This window comes from Aethalodelphis obliquidens, unplaced genomic scaffold, assembly GCF_003676395.1.
Source record: "Aethalodelphis obliquidens isolate GAN/ISIS:26980383/991018 unplaced genomic scaffold, ASM367639v1 scaffold15, whole genome shotgun sequence".
NCBI lineage: Eukaryota > Metazoa > Chordata > Mammalia > Artiodactyla > Delphinidae > Aethalodelphis > Aethalodelphis obliquidens.
The window spans coordinates 16,757,448-16,777,603 of record NW_020837959.1 but is presented as its reverse complement, the minus strand read 5'-3'; the positions used below and the strand labels follow the sequence as shown (position 1 = coordinate 16,777,603).

General features: G+C 36.4%; 1 protein-coding gene and 1 non-coding gene across 2 annotated transcripts in view; both read left to right on the top strand.

The window, feature by feature from the left end:
* Positions 1-20,156, top strand: part of GPC5 (glypican 5) — a 1,374,119-nt gene that overhangs the window by 1,174,067 nt on the left and 179,896 nt on the right. The gene's annotated exons all lie outside the window — the stretch shown is intronic.
* On the top strand, positions 358-492 carry LOC113625511 (small nucleolar RNA SNORA70). The gene has a single exon (XR_003434710.1). It is a non-coding gene; the product is annotated as a small nucleolar RNA SNORA70 (small nucleolar RNA).

The window sequence follows — 20,156 nt, the reverse complement described above, 5'->3', positions numbered from 1 at the left end:
CCATATTAAAATTAAAATGCTCATTTCCTTTGATCCAGCAATGGCACTGCTAATAATTTAAAATAAAAGTCAATCTAGATAAATATATGAAGATGCTTATTACAGTATATTTGTAATAGCAAACATCTTAACTTATTTTAAAGTCTATTAATAGAAACTAATCAAATATAAAATGGTCATTCTACAGAATATTATGCAAATATTATAAAGAAGTATTGATATGAAAATGGCCAATAAATATTTTGTTGCAAAAGAATAGTGAAATGAGTTTGTAGCATGTGGCCTTGTACTCACATAGTGAGAATATACATGCATTAAAAATTTCTAAAAGGATGCACTCAAAAGTGCTAACACTCTTTGCAGCCAGTTAAGCCGACTGTGCTCTTTTCCCCATGGGGACCCGGTGAGCAAGGGCTGCAAACAGCAGCCTCCTCGGCAGTGTATGCAGCCTGTTGCCTGTATGGGTTGCCCTAAGGGACCTTGGAGACAGCCCTTTCCAGTGGACATTAATGACTGGCATGCTGTCCCCAATCTAGGCTCCAGACAGGTGTGCGTGGTGCCTTTGGAAAGCCCCAGGGCACAGTGGCCAGGGTCCACATTGGCCAGGTCATAATGTCCATCCGCACCAAGCTGCAGAACAAGGAACATGTGATTGAGGCCCTCCGCAGGGCCAAGTTCAAGTTCCCAGAAGATCCACATCTCCAAGAAGTGGGGATTTACTAAGTTGAATGCAGATGAATTTGAAAACATGGTGGCAGAAAAGCGGCTCATCCCAGATGGCTGTGGGGTCAAGTACATCCCTAATTGTGGGCCCCTGGACAAATGGCGGGCCCTGCACTCGTGAGAGCCTTGGCGCTGCCCCCTCCCTACCCATGCCCACCAATAAACCCTACTTTCTTGTCAAAAAAAAAAAAAAAAAGTGCTAACACAGTTTACCACTGGGGCTTGCAGATGCTGTATATTCACTATTGCCATATTTTTTTCCCATTACCAGCAGTAATTTGGCCTTAAAATAAATGAAAAGAAAGGAACAATAATGGGATAATGAGGAAGAACAGCTTAGTTTCTTACATGTGTGTGAACAGAGGGGATGGGAGATAAAAATTCTATGTAATTCTGTTGGAATTAAATACAATTAAATAAAAATAAAATCCTCACATTAACGCCTTAAAATAGGAGGTGCATTTACATATAGGAAGATAGAGGCTCCTTACATACTCCTTGCCTAACGAAGGACTAGAATGCAGATCTCCTGACCCTTTCCCTGGTGCTCTCTCCATTATCTTAAGCAATAGAGTATCTACAACAAGAAAATCAAATCAACTGAGATGCAAATGTTCTCAGCCATTATTTCTGCCTTCTCTGAATATATGGGATTGATTTTGAGTTCTTAAATAAGCCAGAAATTTTGGAGAGTTGGCTGTGGGACCCTAAAGTTTTGATGTATACTGCTCAGAATATCTCAATTCAATACCATCCCTCTAAAAGGATGCTTTCTAAAGCACTGAGAAATATGGCTCATCTATGTCGCTAATTTAATACAAGAGAAATTTTGAATTGGAGGCAAATAAACTATGCAGTAGCACTGTAAAGCTTGGTAAGGAAGAGTATGCCGAACAGCTTACCCATTCCACAGATAAGCTGACATATCTCCAATAATTTTCCTCCTAAGCACAGTATAAGTGAAATATTAGCACGTACGATCTGGGGCAGCACCAACTGATCAGTTTGTTGCTATAAATTATAAATGCCTAATCTTATAAAATTTCAAATATCACTCTGGAAAATGAGAAACCATCACTAAAATGTGAGTGAAATGACTATTATGTGCTTCCTTTAGTTAGAATTGCCTTATATTGAAAAAAATAAATGATTTACTATCCAAGAAAACTTTTTAATTACTTTACCCATCTACTTGTAGGAAATTACAAATAAATTTTGTTACTTTAGGAAAACAGAGATGGATTTGCTGTATGCAACTTTCAGTACATTAGCAATGAATTCCATCCTAGTCTTGTTCAGGATCCTTCCTCCAATGCTTCATTCAAATTACCACTGATTTTTACTAGGTATTGAAATGGATACATAGCAGTTTTACCCAATATATTTGCCAAATTCAATATTACTAATTTAGTAAACTGGGAGAGATAAAATGGAAACAAAAATTGGTGAATATTTAAAGATAAAATCTGGCAATATGTCAATATTTCTGTTTCCTTCTATAATATAATAAATTATAATTCTTCTAATTGAAAAATACTATCAATGATGAAAATCCTATATTACATATAACCAACATTTTTGTACATACATCAGTTCTTGCACACATTCTGATTCCAGTTTAGTAAATTGATGTGTAAATATATTTTGTAAGACAGATGGTCTTATAAGAAGATTAACTTGAAGTTGAGGTAGACTAGTGAAGTAAAATGTCCATTTCCTGTGCTGGAGAACACTTTCATTGAAATTTGAAGTGCAGATATTAGTCTCAGGATTTAAATTTTATCTTTAGGTGTTTGGACTAAAATCTCTACACATATAGAGGAATTACATGTGTTCTGTAATTTCCCAGTAACATACATGCTTCTGAAATGCAGGATTTAACAAGGAGACTAGTGTGATTTGATGGTTAATCACAAATATTTGACAGAGGAGCTGTTTTATATTTTCCTCCTCTGCTTCAAGAAAAGATCTCATCTGTCACTCCTTAATATTAAATTCAATTGAGTTCTTAAATAGGGAAAAAGCCTGCCCTGTACTACATGCCTGTCAACATTAATGGTGGCATTAGGCTTAATTTTCAGTAGATGAGAATATAAGTTTATATATATAGTCAGAAAAAGATATTTTGTCCCCAAATTTGCCTGACATCTGTTGAAAGAAAGTACATTTCTGATCTAGTTTTTCAGAGCTTCCTGGGATTTAGTGAACAGAGATATATTAATATGTGTGTACATGTGTGTGAGCGTCTGTGTGTACACAAATATGGTGTGCTCGTAAAAAGGCCACAGCTAGTATTTCCAAAGTGGATGTATTTAAAAAGAGGGAATAGATGCATTCTAGAGTGGAATAGGAGTTAGGGGACAGATAATGCAGAGAAGTCTTAGAAAATAAAAATGTAGAAAAGAGGCCATGGTTGGAACCAGAAGCACATGATTTTTTACTAAAGAGAAGATACAGAGACACAAAGAGATACAAAAAATAGAGAGACAGAAAGAGAAAAAGCAAGCAGTAAAGATGGCACCATAGAGAATGAAAGAATGAGAGTTTTTCCTCTTTGCCTTCATGGGTAATAAAGGTTATGAAATTGAGGATTTCCACTTAATCAAGAGAGAATAGCCCATAGCAAAGGACATACTTTCATCTATGAGCTGCGAGTAGTCTGTGAAGATTAGAGAGGATGGCTGTAATCGATGCCTGGGGTAGACCCTTGCCATTGAGACATGCCGATAAGGTTAATAAGTATTTATTTTATTTTGGGACATGTTTGACTTTGATTGCATCTAAAGTATATATATATTTTTATATATATTTTATATATCTATAAAATTCAGATAATTCTGAATCATGATTTACCTGTGGATTGAGATATAGCCCAACGATGCTTTACCTAAAAGTAGATAAATTCATAAGTTGCTCTAAAAGTTTTGTAAATATGGCGGGCGTATTTCCTAGAAGTTTCAAATGAGCAAAAAGTATCCAGAAATACAATCAATCAGGAGTAATTTCTATGTTCCTATGAATGCTAGACACACTGAAGAAATATTTAAAATTTTGTTTAGAACTATAAATGGTCTTTGCTTTCAAATTTTAAAATGTGTTTCCTTTAAACTTCATTTTCTACAAATTTGTTTCTATTACACATTTGCTACGAATTTCCTGCAAATTTGTTCATTTGTAGGCATTTGTGAATATATGCATGTGTGTGATTGCACATAATTTTTAATGAACTAGTTAAATAATTTAAACCTTTCTAATAATAATATATTTCGTTATGGGAAAATTTCAGGATTCCTTTTATTCTCAGTAGTAACTATTGTCATGATAGAAGTTCTGATACTATGAAAATTCGCTGGGAACTTTGACAAAATAAATCATCCTAAGGCAATGAAAACATATTTTCTTGCTCCTGTTTCATCGTACTTGGGTATAACAGAAATGGTGAGACTAAAAGATCCAGGTATCTAAACTGCAGAGGGCAGAGAGAGTAGCAACGATCTGCATTTTCAGGCTAAGTTTAGGCAGTTTAGAAGCCAAACCTTGTCAGCATTCCTTTAGAATTGCAATATCACAGCCAGCAAGAGCATGTTGCAGTCTTTCCACAGCTGTGTGTCGTTTTAAGAGATTGCATAGTTAATGCTAAAATTGCCTCTGACTACTCTGCTCGGTAAGGTTTTTGATTCTTGCTTGGCTGAAGTCCCGATTTTGATTTTTGTTGTTTGTTTCTTTTCGTGGCAAAGTAATATTTAGCTCAACAATGTTTTATTTGACATTAAGAGAAAATATATTTGTTTGAGAAATAAGCCTGAATTCGTTTTTGGTCTGCAGTAAAACTTTCACCTTATATATTTGGCTTTTAAACATTTTGTTCTCATGAAAATAATGATTATGTAGGCCTCATTCAAACTATAATTATAGAAATAGATTTTGAATCAATTAAAATATTTTAATGAATTTGATTTGAAATGTTTAAAACATGAAAACAGTAGTGGTTATAAATCACTAACTGCTTATACTGTATATAAAACAATTTGTAAATTTGTAGAACATTTATAGCACATTTGATTTTAATTTCCAGATAATACTCTGAATAATATTCTATTCCCATAATAATAATACCACTATAATTGGAATAGAAAAACAAAATATATCAAATGATGGCTCTCTATATATAATGGTCAGTAATTAATGCCCTGCCTTTAATTATACCAAAGATTACTTACAGTATTGTACTTCTGTGTAAGTGCAAGGGTACCGCTTTTGTAACCAACAGCTAAGCTGCCTATCCTATGTTCTCCCGAGGACAGCTCAGCCTTAAGGATCTAATTCATGGTCACTTCCCATTCCGTTTTTGTTTTTACTTCAAAGCTATGGATCTCATTCACGTTTTGTTTCCTGAGACTACCCTCCTCTCTCTACTCAAAGACCACCCAGACATGACTGCCGCCACTCCTTGATCTCCATACCTTAAACACACACTGCATATTCATAGGCACTTGGGCACACATGAATGTACACACAGCTTTCACAGACACGTGACCAGGGGAACTGTGTTGCTACATTTTCATGACTCTTGCCCATAGGTCGGGCACACATTTCCTGTGCCTCACAGGTTTGGAGCATATCAGGCAGACTTGGGAGGTCCTTTCAACATCTGGAAACTTGGAATCATGCTAGACACCTTGCTCCCTTCATTTCCACTCCTTAGGTGTCCCAGGTTGTAAACAGCAGTTGAATCCATCTCCTTCTTTTCATTTTTCCTTTTGCCACTGAGCCTTTGTCCATTAAACCTTCCTCTCTCCCTGCTTTGTGATAATCTGCTCCAGTATCCTTGGCCTGCTCTCATTCCTCAGAGAGAGTAGACCCTTCCCAACTCAGAATTTTGTACAAGGTGTCCTGCCCAGAAGCCCTCTCTACTCCACCCCACTTCATGTCCCTGTATATTCAAGTCATGATGTTAGTCTGGAAGTCGCTCCCTCTGGGATCATGTTCCTGAAACACAGACAAGGAACCTGGTTGTTTGCCAACACATACCCTACGTTTTTCTTACATAACATTTATTTATAGTAATAATTTTTGCTTAAATAATTTTTAATGTTTCAGTCCTTTCCCCTTAACATGTAACCTCCAGAAGATCAGAGCCTTGTTCACAACTGATCTCCAGCACCTAGCTAGTCCTTTGTACATGATTGGCACTCATCGAATTTAGATTTTATAAAGAAATGAATTAATAGGTGCTGCACATACGTGTAGGCAGCCATGTGGAATATAAGTGGTGATCATTTTTGGAGACAATAAACCAAAGTGAAAGTTGCCAGAATCAAGGAAATGGAGCTAAACTGGGAGCCAGAAAGCTAATCGATATGGATGTCAAGACAACGTGGCTGGGTAAACACTGGGTACACAGAGCAGTGATCAACACGAGGAAGCCAAGGGCTGGGGAGGTCTACTGGAAACTCATAAGCAGATTCCAGGAATGATTGGTTGTCCCCAAACATTATTTTTATTCATGGTCTAGAGGTCTGTCTTGGTTGGGGACAAGAGTGCAAAAGTATTTTCTCTAAATATCTCACCGACTTATGTTTCGAACTATAGAGGACCCATTTCTCAGTGATGTTCAGTTTTTTTTTTCTTTCTGCTAACTCCTTTCTGTGTCTCCATTTAGATTGCTTTCTCATTCTTTCTTTCTAAGCTTGAACTAACGATGCAAAGATGGTCAACCCTATGTAGGTATGTGACTAAGATTATAGAGAGGCTAGTTGACAAAACTGGACCACAGAAAGTTACAAAAAGAATCTGCCCAGCATTCAACGCAAAAAAAAATCAGCTTGGGCTTCCCTGGTGGCGCAGTGGTTGAGAGTCCGCCTGCCGATGCAGGGGACACGGGTTCGTGCCGCGGTTCGGGAGAATCCCGCATGCCGCGGAGCGGCTGGGCCCGTGAGCCACGGCCGCTGAGCCTGCGCATCCGGAGCCTGTGCTCCACAACGGGAGAGGCTACAACAGTGAGAGGCCCGCGTACCGCAAAAAAAAAAAAAAAAAAAAAAAAAATCAGCTTGCCCTCCCAGGTATCCAGAGCCACCTCTACTGTGTATCTACTAGCCCACAGCTTTTTCTTTTTTTCTAAGGATAAGTTTTTACCTTTTCAAATACCTCGCACTGTTCTCCCTCTCCACATATACGATGCTTTCATCTAGTCCATCTGGCAGTCCTGTAGCGGGAACGTGACTACTTGTTACAGCAAAAAGGCTGCTCCTTGGTCTGATCTGCATTTTCCAGGTAACTTTCTAGGCAGCCTATGATCCATCAGTTTGCCCCTCAGTAAACCTCAGCAAAAGAACACCCATAAGCATAGCACAGGGGCGTTCTAAAGTTTGACTAGTATTTTAGAGTGTTGCAGATCCTAAGATAAAAGCAGTCAGGGAGCTGAAAAAATAGCATTATTTATTTAACAGACTCACTCAGGTCTTCCCTAGTCACTACATTCTATCTTATACATGTAACATAAAAATCTCCATGAAAGCAGAACTGAGTCCTCGGTGAGAACATTCAGAAATAAACAAGCTTGAGAGGAAAGCCTTGTAACCCATGCTTTTCACCCTTCTCCTGTGTCACCTAAGATAGTGACCAGATCCGAGTAGGTGCTCGACAATGGGACATGCTAAAATAATCCTTAAAAGTGTGTATAATTCAAACAAATGTCCATAACTCTCTCGGGAGGCACTTTGGATGACAATGAAACCACCTGTCTTTTACTTTAGAATTTGTGAGTGTTAATCATTTTACCTTTCCAGCTTTTATTCTCCATGGTCAGTCATTTTATACTATCTCCTCTGTTTGAGCCTCTACCTTACCTTTCCTTTTATTGAAAAATCATTATACAGGCAAAATGTAAAAATATATTTATTTAGCCATTAGTAAATAGCTACTAAGTCTTACCATTAGTCTTAGCTACTAAAATATATAAAAGCAAAGCATATGTATTTATATATGTTTATGTGTATATGCATTGTACATAGATATAGACAACTATATCTGCATATGTGTGTATCTATATCTATATCTAAATCTATATATAGATAAGGAGATACATATCTCCTACTCTATAATTTATGATTGTTATAGCAAGGAATAGACAGCTCGACTAAAAGTGTTTTAACCAACAATGAAAATGTCTCATTTTACAAAATAGAGAAATAGAGAAATCCAGAGATTGCAAACATTTAAGGATAATTGATTCTGTGGCCCAACAGTGCTATCAAATGCTTAGGTTATTACTCTTATCCTCAGTGTCAACTGATTTTTTTCATCAACTAGAAATAACATACTAGCTTCCATCTTTCATAGTCTCAGGAAAAATATTTAAAAAGCTTGAAGAGAAGGTGTTCCTTTCAGTGTTAAGAGTGAGATAAACCTCCTCCAAGAACCCCCGTCATATGTCTCCTCGCATCAAAGTTATATTCTATGGCAGGATTAGCTCAGTGAATTTATGTTCCACCCTGGATCTGTAGAGGAGCCTAGTCTCCTCTCTAGACCATGGCTACCTGCCATAAAAACAAAGTTGGGTTTCAGCTAATAGAAGAAAAGTAGAAACTGGCAGGTAGGCAATAAAGAGGATGTGACATTTGTCTCAAGGGATTATTAAGAGACACCTAAATAAAGGGATCTGTATTAATCAAGATACAGTCAGGAAAACTGAAACCATGGTAGGTATTTCAAGCAGGAAATTGGCCACCAGATGTTCAAAGGCTGAAATATCAAGGAAGAGATGCTAAAATAGTCCATAAATTAATAACTTCAGGAAGCAGCTGCCACACCAGAGCTGGGGGAACAAAAAGGAAGAGGTGGGGTTGCCAGGATATAGCAAGGAAGGGGCCTCGTAACAACAGGTACCAGTTACTCTACAGGTGAAGCCATGTAATTGGTGCTCAGACCACCAGGGGGCACTGTGAGTTGGTGCAGGCACCTATAAAGAGGACACAGAATGGCTGGTGCTCGGTGTGTCAAAAGAAGCTGGAGGCTGAAGCTGTGGTTGTCTTTTGTTGCCTTGAGAAGCTGACGTGAAGTATAAGCAGAAAAGTCATCCCTTCTGCCTTCGTCCTGCCTTCCGTTCTCCCTCTTGTGTTTCCCGCCAAGAGAAAGTCAGCTGGCAGGGGAGTCGGAGAAATGTTTGCAAGCTTGACAGCACAGAATACAGGATGGTGGACTTGGGGCTCAGAGAGATAGTAGGTGATGCAATAGCACAGTATCTTGAAATTTTGAAAATTTTGAAATAGCAGCGCATATATACTTTTAATTATATAAGTAAAGTTCTTGCATTTTAGTACATGATGGTGCCTCTACCTGGAATGCTTTTTTCTAGCTAACACTATATTCTTTACATCTCAGCATAAGAGCAAAAGATGTTTTAAATGCTTTCCTGACCTTCCTTAACACCTACTGAGAGAATTATTTAGGGAAAGTGGCTTAGTCATCTTGAGCATCTGTTGTCTCATCTTGAGCATCTGTTGTCCCATCTATAAAATGGGATAATGATGTATCTACCTCAGAGGTTTGTTTTGAAGATGGAATAAGCTTAAACGATAATCTCTTTGATTTAGTCACATGTAAAATGCTTAATTGATCATTGTTAAATATTAGTATTAGTTCTATGACTCCCCCAATTCTAATTTACCAAAAAATAAATAGAAAATTTGTCCTAGTCAATAACTTTTCAAGTCAGTCACCTTATACAAAGTTATCATTATGTAGACAGTTATCATTCTGCTTTAAATTACTCACTTGCGTATTTATGACTGTCACTACCTAGTGTTCCTTGAGGATATGACAAATTTTTTTAGCACAGTGCCTCGCACATAGTAGAAACTACAATCAATGAAAATTTGAAAAAGTTTGAAAATTCAAATAAATGATGGTGAATATATGATGTATATATGTATGACTACACACACATATCTTATTTACATTTATAAAAAAGGAGAGGAAGGGCACCTTCATGTAGGTCACTTTGCTATTTTCTATGGAAGCTGTAGTCTTCATATTGTATAAATGAAATATACATATAAAGATAAGTCTACAAAGTATAAACACTAAGGCTCCAGGAGTTCTTGATCAGGAGCTATTATGATTAGCTACTGTGATCAATGATATCAAATGGGAAAAATTCATATAAATAACAAAAAGAGACTGGGGAGATTATTACAAGTGGGCTTTTTGGCATGGAGGGCATTATGCTGAGCAAAATAAGTCAGACAGAGAAAGACAAATACTGTATGATACCACTTATGTGGAATCTCAAAAAATACAACAAACTAGTGAATATAACAAAAAAAGAAACAGACTCACAGATATAGAGAACAAACTAGTGGTTACCAGCGTGGGGAGATGCGGTATAGAGCTTGGGGAGTGGGAGGTACAAACTATTGGGTGTAAGATAAGTTACAAGGATGTATTGTACAAGACAGGGAACATAGCCAATATTTTGTAATAACTGTAAATGTAAAGTAACCTTTAAAAATTTTATAAAAATAAAATTTAAAAAAATTAAAAAACAAAAGTAGTATCTATGAGACAGCAAATATGGGGGTTAAGTTTTTCCAAATTGGTTAGGGTAAGTTTAAAAGGGTTGTGCTTTATCCTGTAGGTAATCAAGAGTGACATAAGTAAATAGTATTTGAGGATAAATAATCTGTTCCATGTGCAGGCCAGACAAAACAATGAAGACTTTGAAGGCAGAGAGAACTTAAGGAAAAAAATGATCTCAAAGTGCTAAGAGGCTGAATTAAATTCATTGTAAAGTCATTGCCATGGAATTGCCAAGGACAGGGCCATTGACTGGATGACCCAAGCAGTGGGTGAGGACAACTCAGTGAGAAAATCTGACAATCAGGACTTCCTTGGCGGTCCAGTGGTTAAGACTCCATGCTCTCAATGCAGGGGGCACAGGTTCTATCCCAGATTGGGAAACTAAGATCCTGCATGCCGCACAGTGTGGGAAAAAAAAAAAATCTGACAATCCACCCTTAGCAGAGAGAAGGAAGTCAGCACTAGTTATTCATAAGTTTAGGATTTCCGGGGTTTTTTTTTTCCTTCTAGGATAGCTTAATTTGTCCCTAAATTTAGTTCTGTCTCTCCCAACCTCATTTTGTTAATCTCTACAGTCTTGCCCCAGAAAAGCCTTCAGAAATGTATATATTAATTTCTCTTCATAAGCATGCAAAACTTTAGCAGAGTTTTTAAAGACAGTGTTACATTTGAAATGAGAAAAACTGAATATATCAAGGCCTTTCTGTTGCTTTGCAAGCTGGTGGTTCAATGAATTCCTTCTTTTTTCCCTCATTTAAAGCTTCTGTTTCCTTATTTATTTTCATTTTGGATGATCTGTACATTGGTGTAAGTGAGGTGTTAAAGTCCCCCACTATTATTCTGTTAGTGTCGATTTCCTCTTTTATAGCTGTTAGCAGTTGCCTTATGTATTGAGGTGCTCCTATGTTGGGTGCATATATATTTGTAACTGTTATATCTTATTCTTGGATTGATCCTTTGATCATTATGTAGTGTCCTTCCTTGTCTCTTGTAACATTCTTTATTTTAAAGTCTATTTTATTTGATATGAGTATAGCTACTCCAGTTTTCTTTTGATTTCCATTTGCATGGAATATCTTTTTCCGTCTCCTCACTTTCAGTCTGTGTGTGTCCCTAGGTCTGAAGTGGGTCTCCTGTAGACAGCATATAGATGGGTCTTGTTTTTGTATCCATTCAGCAAGCCTGTGTCTTTTGGTTGGAGCATTTAATCCATTCAGGATTAAGGTAATTATTGATATGTATGTTCCTATGACCATTTTCTTAATTGTTTTGTGTTTGTTTTTGTAGGTTCTTTTCTTCTCTTGTGTTCCCCACTTAGAGAAGTTCCTTTAGCATTTGTTGTAGAGCTGGTTTGGTGGTGCTGAATTCTCTTAGCTTTTGTTTGTCTGTAAAGCTTTTGATTTCTCCATCGAATCTGAATGAGATCCTTGCCAGGTAGAGTAATCTTGGTTGTAGGTTTCATCACTTTAAGTATATCATACCACTCCCTTCTGGCTTGTAGAGTTTCTGCTGAGAAGTCAGCTGTTAACCTTACAGGAGTTCCCTTGTATGTTATTTTTCGTTTTTCCCTTGCTGCTTTCAATAATTTTTCTTTGTCTTTAACTTTTGCCAATTTGATTACTATGTGTCTCGGCGTGTTTCTCCTTGGGTTTATCCTGTATGGGACTCACTGCACTTCCTGGACTTGGGTGGCTATTTCCTTTCCCATGTTAGGGAAGTTTTCGACTATAATCTTTTCAAATATTTTCTCTGGACCTTTCTCTCTCTCTTCTCCTTCTGGGACCCCTATAATGCTAATGTTGTTGCGTTTAATGTTGTTCCAGAGGTCGCTTAGGCTGTCTTCATTTCTTTTCATTCTTTTTTCTTTATTCTGTTCTGCAGCAGTGATTTCCACCATTCTGTCTTCCAGGTCACTTATCCGTTCTTCTGCCTCAGTTATTCTGCTATTGATTCCTTCTAGTGTAGTTTTCATTTCAGTTATTGTATTGTTCATCTCTGTTTGTTTGTTCTTTATTTCTTCTAGGTTTTTGTTAAACATTTCTTGCATCTTCTCGATCTTTGCCTCCATTCTTTTTCCAAGGTCCTGGATCATCTTCACTATCATTATTCTGAATTCTTTTTCTGGAAGGTTACCTATCTCTACTTCATTTAGTTGTTTTTCTGGGGTTTTATCTTGTTCCTTCATCTGGTACATACCCCTCTGCCTTTTCATCTTGTCTGTCTTTCTGTGAATGTGTTTTTTGTTCCACAGGCTGCAGGATTGTAGTTCTTCTTGCTTCTGCTCCCATGAATTACTTTCAATGGTGCTCTTTTCATATATTTTAGTGCTTCTCTGTGTTTACATTTTGAGGAACCAACAGAAAAACCTGATAGAATAAATGGCAACTTGAAAAGTTTTATCTTAATCAATTCTGTTATTATTCTACAGTAGATAAAATAATACTCTAAGATAATGAGAAAATAACATCTTCATCTAAAATTAGAACCTGAAGACACACTATTGACCTTATGTTAAGATATTTTATAGCATAAAACTCTCAGAGAATGGGCATTAAGAATAACTCCACAAACCTAGCAATTTTAAGTACTTTTCAGGGGAGCTCCCTTGTGATCCAGGGGTTAGGACTCCTCGTTTTCACTGCCGAGAGCCAGGATTCAATTCATGGTCAGGGAACTAAAAAAAAAAAAAAAAAAAAAAAAACCCAGGAAACCACTTTGCAGAACAAAGCAGACTATTTATTAAATAAATAAGAGAATTAGGGAAATATTAATAAGACTGGTATTCCAATTTCAAAAAATGATATTTAAATATAGTAATACAGCCATTAATTAAAAATATTTTCATGCTCACATCTGGAAGATGGAACATAAACCATTTAGGTTACCTGTTTAAGGCCCTATTAAAGGAAATGACAAATACTTGCATTGGATTAGTAAATACATAGCTTCTACTAGATTGGCTGTATGTTTTATTTGTTTTTGTGGGTTTTTTGAGGTTTTTTTTTCTTTTTGGTGGATAACTACTTTTCTCCTAGCCTCAGTAAACGCACTGGAAAAGGGTTGACATTCAAACTTGGGGCCTCACATTCAAACTTTCACATATTCTTCTCAGTGGCTTTGTCTATGGCCTATAGTGGGTCTAGTTAGTCAGCAACTTTAGCACTATGAGTCAAAGAAATGCCTTTATCATAGTTTAAATTTTTCCCTGGGGCACTTAGCTGAGTGGCCTTTAGTATTTCAAACTCTTAAAAGTTACCTGGCTGCCCTCTGTGAAGTTAACACAGAAACTGCTTTACTTCAAAGCAGGTAAAATTATGACTGTTTCTGTGGCAAAACTATAGGCACTGTGTTGAGTTAGGACAAGGACTGTTTCCATGTTGCTGGGTAATAATCAAACAATGGTATGATTAGGAGCTTATAAGATGGCAGATCATCATACCATTATTAATAAAGAACATTATTAATTTCTAAAAGCCTTTATGTCATGATGGTTTTATCCTATTTCTTTCTTTTGTTGAATTTTTAAAAATGTACTTCTAAAGAGTATACAAAAGAAAGAAGTTAGCCCTAAAAAAGAAAGGCTTCTTCACAAACTCAAATTATATATTTCTTTGAGCACTACACTTTAGAGAGAAAATAATAGAATTTTCAGCATCAACACTTTTTTACACTTTGCTGACTGATCAAACTATAGAAAAAGCAAAAAGCAATTAAATAAGTTTGTATTCACTGGACATATCCACCTTTTTGTATAGAGGAAAAGCAAATATAAAACTGTGAGTATGCAGTTTTCATTATTATCATTATTTTTATTTAATCTTATTTATATAGAAAACCAGTAAATAAAACTATACCGTATACTTTCTTTTTGATGCTAGCTCAAAATACTGATTTTTTTTTTTGGACATAAGTATTTATCTGATGAGTATCTTTTGGGATTATTCCCATAGAGTTGCAAAAATAATATTTGGGAGGTAAGGAAAGTACTGAACATAATAAACTCATGTTAGATATAGTTTGTCATCAATTTTGTATATTGAAAAATCAACCTTGTATTATTTCATTTATCTTCCATTAGTTAAAAGTTAATTTATTATAATACAAAATTTTCCCCAACACTACAACAATCCCTCGTTCCTAATTTTTTCACCAAGTAGTTTGATTTTAATCACCCATTGCTTCAAAAACTATAGCCAGGTCTTGTTTAAATCTATTAACTGAGACAATTTAAGGAAAATTTTGCCTGTTTCTTACTCCATTTGACATTAGTCCTGTGTGACTTCATGATGCAAAGGAAAATGACCCTGTAATGATATGATTCATTCTTCAACTCGAAGTATTGATATCTCTGATTCATTGAGTATCTGATTAATTTATTTTTCCAACTTTTTTTTTTAACGTTTAAAGCAAGTGCATGTACAACAGTGCCAGTTTTTCAGTCCAAAATAAACACAGCTACAGGACAACAATTTTTTGTATGAATCTTACAGTTTGCTTAGCACATGCTTTACATTAATAAAGTTCCATGCTCAGGAAACTAGAAATTTGCGTCTGGTGTAAGACTAGGTGTTTCGTCAAAAACGTAATACCCATACAGCTGAACTTAGGCCTTATGCCATGAACAAGCAGGAGGTGTTTCTGTAACTGTCCTACTGGTTTTCACACACTATTTATTAGAAATGACAACTGCCATTCCCATATAGTACCAAGTGTGAATATTTATTATATTTATGTGGCCTAAAGGTCATTCTGTTTTTTTTTTTTGAAGATGTTGGGGGTAGGAGTTTATTAATTAATTAATTTATTTTTGCTGTGTTGGGTCTTCGTTTCTGTGCGAGGGCTTTATCTAACTGTGGCAAGCGGAGGCCACTCTTCATCGTGGTGCGCGGGCCTCTCACTATCGCGGCCTCTCTTTTTGCGGAGCACAGGCTCCAGACGCGCAGGCTCGGTAGTTGTGGCTCATGGGCCTAGTTGCTCCGCAGCATGTAGGATCCTCCCAGACCAGGGCTCGAACCCGTGTCCCCTGCATTAGCAGGCAGATTCTCAACCACTGAGCCACCAGGGAAGTGCCCAGTCATTCTGTTTTTTATAGAGCAGTATATATCCTTCCATTGAAATAGCGTCCTTGTTTTGAAAGCAAATGTTACTTTTTGTTTTAACATCTTTATTGGAGTATAATTGCTTTAGAATGGATGTGTTAGTTTCTGCTTTATAACAAAGTGAATCAGCTATACATATACATATATCCCCATATCTCTTCCCTCTTGCATCTCCCTCCCTCCCACCTTCCCTATTCCACCCCTCTAGGTGGTTACAAAGCACCAAGCTGATCTCTCTGTGCTATGTGGCTTCTTCCCACTAGCTATCAGTTTTACATTTGGTAGTGCAAATGGTACTATTTTATTCAATGGTTTATATTTTGAAATCCTAAACAGATATTTTTTGCATTAAATGTCAAGTACTACATTACTTCCAAAGACATGTTATGGTTATAAGAAAATTAAAACTCTAGTAAATCTTATTGGCCAAGATTTTTGAAATAACAGTACTATCAAGTAAATATATAAACACGGGCAATTGATAGTTGGTCAAAACAACATTTGGGATACAAAGCAATGAGTATATTTTGACGAGTTTTTTGTTTTGTTTTTCCAACATCATATGGTGATTATTTGTAAGCCAGGGCCTATAGAGATAGTTTGTAGAATGTACTACTCAGCATTTATTCCAAATCTATTCTCACTGTGAAGTTTTCAGGAGATCCAGTTGCCACTGTAATATGATAGGATAGATTCAGATTAAATCATTGATTGGAAAAATCAAAGCATGGAACTATTTTTTTGAAGATTTCTTCAAGTGAAGAAATGAGAGAAATTGTAATGTGATACTGCGGATAAGGCCAAGGATTATATAATTAGTAAAATCTCAAAGCTCTGCCATTAACTAGATAATTTTTCCAGTGGTGCCGTTTCTTTTTCTTATCTTCCTTCCTTAGGTTTGTGGAAAACATATAGACCTTAGCATTCCACAGACTAACATTGGTTCAGCCCAAGATCATTCAACCTGCTCTTTATTGGCTAGCTTGCAAATAACTAATTGGGAAGAAAACATAAGTTCTATTATGAGGACTCCATCCTAAAGAATTATACAATCTAGTTGGGGATACAAGATAAAAGCACAAATGAGAAAACATTAAGTGTAGAAACCTATTATTCTAATGTGATTGGGACCAGTTGTTTGATGGTTAATATAAAAAGTCAGTTAAAGAGGGGAATTAAAAAACATACAAATGCATAGTAATTGGCCAACATTTTGATGTAAGGTCAGAACCCCCTTGATTATCACTCTGATGACTAAAGATTTATGCATTTTCTGCCTCATATAAATCATAATGAATCAATTAGAATTTTCATTTTCTATGTATTAGAAGAACAAAACAATAATAAAAATGTCAAATTCTTTAAAATAATTATAATTCTATTCTATTTATTTGTTTATTTTGGCTGCACTGGGTCTTAGTTGCAGCACATGGGATCTTAGTTGCGGCATGTGGACTCTTAGTTGAAGCATGCGTGCGGGATCTAGTTCCCCAACCAGAGACTGAACTCGGGCCCCCTACATTGGGAGCATGGAGTGTTACCCACTGAACCACCATGGAAGTCCCAATTTTATTATTCTATTTATTATAATTTTGTGATTTCTTCTTCAATGTTTATAGTCCTTTAGTCCTCATATAGTTGAATGTAACTTTTTCTAATCTGTTCAAAACACAATATATTTTTATAGGAACAAAACTTCTCTTTTAAAAATCACATCATTGGTTTTATTTAGGTAATAAAATAATAAAGTTTAAATTGCATACACCTGAAATAAACAGGTAGGTGAACAAGCATATCTGAATTTTGGTTAACGTAAAACTAAGTTGAGGCAGCCAACCCCCATAGACTTAATAGAAAGCATGCTGTCATTTTACAGGGAGAATGTACAGCATCAGCTCATCCATTAAGTTAGTTAAATGGAGCTCAAGTAAAACAAGGTCTTAAATTCTGTTTTTGCTCCAGGACTTATAGAGCAATAAGCATTCTGAAAAGGGAGAGATAATTTGTGAAGCTCCAGTAGCAGGTCAAATGTGTACTTAAATTTTTATTCATGAAGATGGATAGATTCAAAAGGAGGAAAAACATAGGGAGTTTATCCCAAATAGAGAGAAATTGAATCTGAGACTAGGGCAGGAGGAGACATGAGTCGTGGTCTTGCTTAAGAGGAGAGTACGTATTGCTGAGTGAAGGTTGGAATGGGCTCATGAGTATAACGTGCCCCAGACCACATTAGTACTGGAAGTCCATGTTCTTTACCTACACAATCCGCCGAGGGCTCCCCACACTGGGAACAGGGACTGGGTGTCCCAGCTAATCTTCAGCTGGGTTCATCTCACAGCAGCTTCAGATTTGAAAGTGATAGAGGGGGCTTTCAATGGAAAGACCTGGAGATAGAGCAAAGCACACCTGACAAGGTTTCCCTCAATTGTGATAAGAGAAAAAAGTATATTTCCCGAAGTAACTATATCACAACTTATCAGGTGTCAAATTAAATTTGTTTAGAGAGTAAACGTTTTCTCACATATCTGATCATGTTTTTATGCTTAGTGCTTTTATTCAAAGAATGCTTAGTGTACTCTTATACAAAACAAATGCTGTTTTTGGCATTAGGAATACGACTGTGAATAAAATAGACAGTAATTCCCACTAACCACCTGGTTGTGGAGGGAAGTACTCAAGAAATAAAATAATTCAGAAATAGATTTTTATCATGCTTTAATTATATCAGATGAGAGTAAGTGCTATGGAGAAAACTAAAACAGAGAGAAGGGGTGCAAAGAGCACCAGGCAGGGGACTGAGGCTTTCATTTTAAATATGGTGGTCAGGGAAGTCTTTACTAAATAAAAGAATGACATTCCATCAAAGACTTCACAATGTTGAGAGAAGTCATCAAGTGGATGTAGAAAGGAAGAATACTCCAAGTAATGGGACCAGCAAAAGCAAAGACCAGGATAGGGTCATGGTGTGTTCAAGGAACAGCAAAGATGCCTCTTCTAGGCTACAGCAGAGTGACTGAGGTGGAAACGGTAGAAAAGTTCATAGATGAAAGGCAAAGGGTTGACCAGACCATGGAAGGCTACGTGATTTAGAGATTTGGGTTTTACTGAGGATGAGATGGAATCTTTGAATAGAGAATGATATGACTCACAGTTTAAATGCTCTGCTGGCTGCTGAGATGAGAATTGAGTGTAGGAAACAAGGGTAGAAACAAATAAATGGTAAAGATGCTTTTCAGCCACCTCAGAAAGACACAGGATGATTTGCACTAGGGTCGTAGTGGTAAGAGACGGTAATGTTTTAGAAATTTTGAAAGTAGAGTTGACAGGATTTGCTGATGGATTTCACACGGGATGTGAGCCAAGTGGTGTGGCCTGAGCTGACAGGAAGGTAAAGTTTCTATTTAATTAGGTGTAATAAGAAGGAATAAATTTGGGAATAAAGGATAAGAGTTTGTTTTAAGATCTGTTAAGGTAGAGAAAGAAAATGGAGATGTTAGGTAGATAAATTTGAGCTGAGGGACGATGGATACACAGAAATTTGGATCATGAGACTGTAGCTGGTATTTGAAGCCATGAGACTGGATGAGGTCATTCTAACATATCATGTTTCAGGCAGCATGATCGATACTTTAAATTTTTTGGCCATTAAAAAAAACTCTTTAGTAAGTTCCACAAGAATGAGGATTCGATTTACCTGTTGTTCTCAAATGTATGACATCAGTAGGGTTTACTATTCCATTACATTTAATTCCTTGTAAATCTTCAAAATATGAAATAGGTCCTATATTTGTTAGCAATATTTTCTAGGTATAGTACTCTTAATCAGGTAGAACTATATCACTTAATTTCATAGAAAAATAGTTTCATTGCTTAGTGAAACTAGTTATAAATTGTGAAATCATGGTGATGTATGGGCAACAACAGAGCACACATTTTGTTTTAAGTTAATTTGCATGAGTTACCTAAGTTAAGAAAATATACACCTCCAGAGAACAGAGTTTATTAATTCTGTACTGTGTCAAGCTATCATTTAATAATTATCAAGGGCCCAACACTGGCAAAACCATATGCTGCAGTGTATGTGTTTCCTGTTTCCTTCTAATTTTTTTCGTCTTGGTTCATGAGTGAATGCTATGAAATCTAATTAATTTAATTAATGGATCTCAGGGCGATTGGTCCATGAATTAATATGAATTATTCTGTGAAGAAAGAGCTATCCCTCTCTCCTTTTTTTTTTTTTTTAAGAGAAAAGTATTTTAGCAACCTCCAGTCACTTGGCTGAACTAAACAACATCTTTTAGAACAGACAAAATAATGCACTGATAACAAGCCTCAAGCGTGGAATATAACATTATCACTAAACCTTCTGTTTGTGTTGTTCCAGGGCTAATAAAGTGGAATATCATGTGCTAACCCTGAGGAAATTGAGGTAGTCTCACATTTTCTTAGCTAAACCAGGAAATAATTTATTCTAGGGAAGTGCCAAGAATTGCCCTGGTAGAGTCAGTCTGAAAAGTAATTTCTGTCCATCCTGTAGTATCTGTTCTGTCCCTGGCATCTCCTTTTTGTTACTCATATCCAAGTCCTTTTGGCCACTTAATTTTCCTGCTCTCTCAAATCAAAAGTCATACCTGCAAAAGTTTCATGTTTTTGCTTTGACAACAACGATGTCTGTGTCAACTATTAGGTTGTAAGCTTTATAGTTGTTTGTGTGTTTTCATTTATGGTCCTTTTTATTCAAAAGAGGATTTGAAA